The sequence below is a fragment of the Pagrus major genome, chromosome 10 (assembly GCF_040436345.1).
Source record: "Pagrus major chromosome 10, Pma_NU_1.0".
In the NCBI taxonomy this organism is placed as follows: domain Eukaryota; kingdom Metazoa; phylum Chordata; class Actinopteri; order Spariformes; family Sparidae; genus Pagrus; species Pagrus major.
The window spans coordinates 19736029-19742817 of NC_133224.1; positions in this window are offsets into that span (position 1 = coordinate 19736029).

Genomic DNA, 6789 nt, shown 5'->3' on the forward strand with positions numbered 1-6789 from the left:
TGTTTTGTTTATTTTACCTATTTGATTTATTCCATTTCTTCATTTTGCTTATTTTATTCATTTTTATCATTTTTTCTGTTCTTCAGTTATTTGTTTCAAAATGTTTAACTATAAATGCCATTTATTTCGTTTGTCCTCTGCAATTTTGCTTTGTTTTGTCAAAGCACTTTGTAAACTTTGTTTTTACAAAGTGCTATATAAATAAAGTTTATTATTATTATTATTGTTTGGAGCACGAGATCGCGCGAGAGAAGTGAACGGAGTATGGGCAGATTAGCACGAACTGTACCGTGACTGAAACCATCAGATGGAGATAGTGATATTATGCCGTGTCAGGATGTCAAAGAAGGGATGTGAAATCAGACAGCCTGTCAGTAGTCCTCAAGTTTGAAAAAAGTTTGCCTAAGAAAGTAAGAATGGGATATTTGAGCTATAATGTGAGAGAGTTTATCTGGGCACCATTGCGATGTTCCAAGTGTCAGAGAATGGGACACACTGCGGGACAATGTAAAGGAAAAGGCAAGGCAAGTTTATTTGTATAGCACAATTCAGACACAAGGCAACTCAAAGTGCTTTACAGGCGCATACAATTACAGTAAAAGCATTTAAAAAACATTAAAACAAAACATTAAAACAAGTTAAGAAATAGGAAAGTATGCTAAAATAGAATAGGTTTCCTATGCCAGCTTCCTGGTTTTTACTGGATTTACCTCCCATTGTCACTCGTCCCAGTGCACTTTATATTTATCCTTAAGGTCGTCACCGTGAATTCAGTTTGTTTACGCTACAAATTCTGAAAAAGCAGCACCTTAAGAGACCCCTTGTCTCCACTTGGTTCCACTCGGCCCTGAGTTGGCCCCCAATCCAGCGGTAAAACAGCATAATAGGAAAAAACACCTTTTCTTCCTATTAGCTCCGGCGTTCCCAGAACCCGGTATTACTCTGCCCTGAATTGGTCCGAAAACTAAGATGTGCAAGACGTGCAGGTGAACATGAATACGGAAAGTGTGGCCAAGAGAAACAGGGGGTGAAACAGGGGATTCATCTAATAGTGCACAACTAATGCAATTAGCAGGCCAAAGCCAATCACGTCACGAATTGCTTCCAAATAAAGCACATTTCAGTCATGGATAGATGGATAGCTTTATTAATCCTGAGGGGAAATTAGGTTATCATAGCAGCTTGTAAATTCAAGTACAAATACAAACAAAATACAAGGGCAAATATAGAAACAATAAAGTTCTATATACAATATACAAAAAACAATACAATACAATTTACAATAAAATGCTTAAGTAGCTTTAAAATAAAATAAAATACTGAGGTAAATAAAATAAAATACTGAGGTACCGAAGTGAAAAGTTAAGTGGAACATACAGTGCAAGAGGACAAGGTGCGGTATTTACGGTAATAATAATTTAAACAGCATTATTTGTGTGTTATGGAGTGAGCGTTATAAAGTCTGATGGCACCAGGTAGGAATGATTTCCTGTGCTGTTCCTTTAGGCAGCAGGGCTGAATGAGTCTGTTGCTGAAGTTGCTCTTAAGTTTGTCCAGAGTTTTGTGTGGGGGTGAGAGACACTGTCCATGATTGCCAGCAGTTTTGCCAGCATCCTGTCCAGGGGCGGTCCTGGCTAGATTTACGCCCTGGGCGAACTGGGCACCTGATGGCTTCTTTGCTCTTTTACTTTGATCCATGATGAAGATGAAGACTCGACATCATTACCTTTTGCCAACACCGTCCGTTCGCCCGTCAAACAACCAGAGTCACGTGATGTAAACAAATTCAAGTAGATGCATGCACAGATTTTTTTTTTTTTTTACATTTTTCACATAACCCAATTAATTACATGTAGGTATATGGGTCTATATTAATTTTAGGAAAGAAATACAATTTATTTGGAAGCAGTTTGTGTTGTGTGGCCTGGGATCATCAGTCTATCCCTCCCCCCTCCCCCTTGCTTTGATCCAACCTCTGCAGTCGCAAGTTGATCCCTCTCCCCCTCACCTCTTCTGACACACACAACCTGTGTGACTCTCAGCAGCAAGTTGACGTGACAATGAGGGCGCCCCAGCGCCCACTCCACTAACTTGACATGGAAATGAGCGGTAGTCTAGAAAACTGGCGAGTTTTGTTTTGTCTTTTTTTTTTTTTTTGAGGGCGCTCGTGTGCCCTCACATAGATTGCGCCCTGGGCGGTCGCCCACATTGCCCATAGCAAAAACCAGCCCTGATGTTAACAAATGTTAATAAAATGTGCATTATGGTCATTTTAATTGGGTAACTGATGCATGTGTGATGTAAGTGTGATCTAACTTACACATTGTATCTTAATTGTAAATTCAGGGGCACCTCTGAAATATTTTGGAGCTGGAGCACCCACTGGCCAAAATGAGGAGTCAGATACTTCCACAGCAGCCACAGACATGGTCCTGGAGTCTGATGAGGAGCCATTTACTTTTGTAAATGCTGTGAATAACATGTATACTAATAGTGCTATACAATACAATATTTTTTTTAAGCTTTCTTCAGGGATTTTTCAAGCATGGTTATTAGATCCTGTGATGAAGGACTTGTGCAATGTACATTGGTGTTTATAAACTGTATTTCATTTATTTATCTTGTTTTTTTCTCTGTTCTTGTTACCTTTGTATTTAAGATTATATATAATAAAATAATACAAATAATATATAGTTTTGCTGTTTTTTTTGGGGGGGGGGGGGGGTAAGATTTATCATTTTCCACCTGTCCAGATTGGTGCATGTAGGTTGCATATTAATTTCAACTATATTCCCTAAATCTGCACTCAATTTCATCACCAAGTACTTCACTCCCTCTGGAATCCACTGGAATTGGAAAGCAGAAACAACTGATGAAAAACATGTTCTAGAGACAGGCATGGCCTCCAACTTGTGACAATTAATTTTGTACCCAGAAATTTCTGAAAATGACTCAATCCTGCTTAAAACTAGAGGTTTAGATTTACCAGGGTCTGATATCAGTAATAAAATATAATCTGTGTACAAAAATAATGTGTTCATAACCCACAGCCCAGACCCCCATAATGTCTGTCTGCTCTTATTGCTGCAGCGAGTGGTTCTACAAATGAAACAAAAAGCAGAGGACTAAGAGGATCTCTGCGATGATTAAATGTCCATCCAATATATCCCCCAGCATTTTGTTTATCTTATAGAAAATGTATGGCTCTTCTTTAATTCTTTAATTAATCTTAATTCCATTTAATGTCCATTTACCTCACATATTATCTGCCTTCATTATCTTTATGTTGCTTCATCATTACAAACTTTAGTTTTTTGTGTACAAGTATCGCCTCCCCACGATTTTTGCTGGAGTCAGAGCTATGAAATATCTGGCCAACCCAGTCTCTCTTAAAATTAATTAACTCTGAGTCAACCTGATGGGTCTCCTGTAAAAAGATTGTTGAGATTTAAGATAAGTCAAGCATTTTTTCTGTTTTACTGGGTTCTGCAATCCATTTATGTTATAACTGATGAACCTTATAAAGTTAGCCATACTCCTACTCTTGTATAAGCATTCAGGGTGCTGTCCGACTGCCAAACCAATCAAGAACCAAAACTGCAAAGAACACTCTGCACAAACCATAACACTGATTTCACATAAAAAATAACAATAGACATAGGTAGAAAAAGAAAAAACATCTGCCCTGAAGATAAACAAACAAACCCCCTATCCCCCTCCCTTTCGTTATCCTCTGATAACTTGTACCTTCCCCGACTCGGTCCGTGAGTCGTGTGCAGTGGCCAGCACCTGGAGCTTGAAATAGGAATGTGTCCATAGTATTATAGTCCGTCAGTGACATCCTCTGTAGTCTCATATAGCCACTTGTTAGCAACCGACATTTTTTAAGACACATAAAAACGTTACAATTAACTTGTGGGACATTTAATAATGTATTTTATGTAATAGAACAAAACCTGTAAATGTCTTAAGCCTGTGGGAACCACAGACATTATTTCAGGCATTTAAGCAAAAACCAATTCAAAAAACCCCACTGACTTTAAGAAGGAGGAACCAGATGTGCAAAAATGCTAACCGATTTCTGGGTTTTAGGACTACAAACTACATCACCCTATGTCTAGGTCGCTGAGGCCAGGTAACAGAGACACATCCTGGCTATGTCAAACACGCTTCATGGCACAGATCCATTTCAGCCTCAGTTTAGAAGTAAGCAACACCGCCTAAGTTGCCCACCTATTATTTCTACCAGCCCACACTAATAGAGGCAGCCATGTCGACCTCACAGTGATGTGATGTAGCACTTCCCACTGGAAGGGAGATGTACAATGTAAAACACAAAACAACTGACTTGGTTGTGCTGCAGGTGGATAAATGCTGTGGAACAGATGATGGACAGCAGCACAAGAACAGGTGCGCACTGTGGAAATGAGACTCTGGGAAGAGAGTGGAAAGACTCACAGCCTTAAATGTAGAAATCAAAAGGGAGGATGAACTGATCTCTAGTAAATTAGGACATTAAAAGGCACGGCCATCTTTCTACCCACAATGTTTGCCAGGAGGACACCTTGCTACGGATGATCTGACATGTCTGATCAGATCCATGTGAACCCTTTTGTACTCACTCCTGAAGGTAAGGGGGCAGTGAGGGCTTGTGAAGTAAACCTCACCACAACACAGCTACAATGACACCACTGGAGGTGAGAACAGAAACAAAGGTATTAAGTTTGCCCTGTTCTTTTTCCTTGTCTATTTTATAAGCTAACACTGGAGGGCGCTATTGTGACAGATTCACTGTGGTCTGCCCACTCTGAGGAAAATGGATGTGTGAAGAAAAATACCAAACTGGGTGGCAGGACAGAGACAGACAGAACATCTGGAAGAGGATCAAAACTGTACATTTTTAAGTGTAAGAATCAAACAGACAAAATATTTGTAAATATTAAGTTTCTTCTTTGTTTTCCTTTTTTCTTTTCTTTTCTTTTTTTTTGAGGGAATGAATGAAATGCTTTTTTGTGACAACAAAAGACAACAGGTGCAGTTTGCCAAAAAATGGCCACTAGCGTGAGGTTTGAAATTCATTAGTGAGTAAAAGAAAATACTTGCTGCAGATCACTTTTCATGCCATTAGAAATTACTTTTATTAGACTTTGTCTGAGCATCCTGTAGCACCATGATTCTGAACCAAGAAAGTGACTGTAGCAGACATTCATCTCCACTGCAGATGGCCTAAATGCTGTAGTTAGCATTTGCTAGTTTCCAATGAATATTACATTTTCTAATTAGAACACTAAAGCTAAAGTCTGTGGTGTCATTGCTCTTTGTTCTGGGGTGGAGAAGGATCAACTACTCGGTGGCTTTGTGACCTTTTTTTAAGCTTTAGCACACTTTTATTTTGAAATATATCTTGATCCAACTATACTCCTGATGAATCTACTGTTTGATCTGTGTGACTTCAGAGTATTTATGGAAACATCTCAGAGACTAAGAGCACTGATAAAAGCCAACCTTTAACAGCTAACTAATGTGAAGATGGTGGAGGGAACTGGCCAGTGATTCATGGTCAGGATTTCTAAATTCAGACACTAAACACAAGTGCAGTCAATTAAATGTTAGCTCACCTCACATGTAGCAGTGTTTGCATGTAGCCACTTAATCACATGTGGGACAGACACGAGGGCTTTGATACCATAAGATGCCTCACATCCTCATAGAGTAATGAGATCACACAGATGCTCTGACTTTTCCCTTCCACACACTGTGTTGCATTGTGGTTATGGAGGTTGTGTCCACCTCACAGTGATGTGATGTAGCAGTGAAGAGTTTCATGAGAGTCTAGAGATGGATTAAATGTTGAGTAAATCTGAAATGTCCTGCACACTTTCAGACTCTGAGCATGATCAGACTAAATGTATGTGGACTCACACTTAGCCTGGTCTATGGTATAAAGTGACTCACTGCACTGTTGAGGCTGAATTTCTGTTTATTCTCATTTCAACATGAACCAAACCTGCAGTCAGCCAAGCAAAACAAGATGACTCCGTATCACTGAGGTTATTCAGAGATCCTGTGTCAAGTCAGTGGTGAATGGAAGTACATGGTTAATATCCCACAGTGGCAAACACACATGAAGACAGTGACACACTCAACATAAATAAATGTTGTATATGTACAATGTATAAATATATAAAAAGATGATTTTTTTAAAAAAGTATAGTAAAACTATATAAATAAATGAGGTGATGATATTCTGTTTACTTTAGAAGTTATTATACACTGTATGCTGTGATTCTGATCTGGGAAACATTAAAGACATTCATAGCCAGTCTGACAATTTTGTCTCTTTATTGAATCAGTTAACAGGAGTGAGTAACGTATACATGCTAACTATCACATAGAGAATGAGTGACATTTTAATTCTTTAAACAATGTAAATATTCAGAATCAGATACTTCACAGAAACATAAACAAAGAGATTCTGAATTCAGATTTAGGAAAATCATTCATTAAATGCTGTTTAAAACATGACAAATCTATCTTGTACCTTGTATTAGATAAGGAACAAACTAACCCTAATCTTAACCCACTACAAATTAACCCTGACCCTGTCATGTGAAAGCTACATGTTGACTGAATGATCGTTTAACACATTGAAATATTTTGCATCAGATTAGTCCCATACCATGTTTTTTTAAGTTCTAATAATTAATACCACATGCAAACCGAGTGATGTATAAAATAAAGTAAATATTTGAAATCAGATACATCACAGAAACAAAAAATAAATCACTC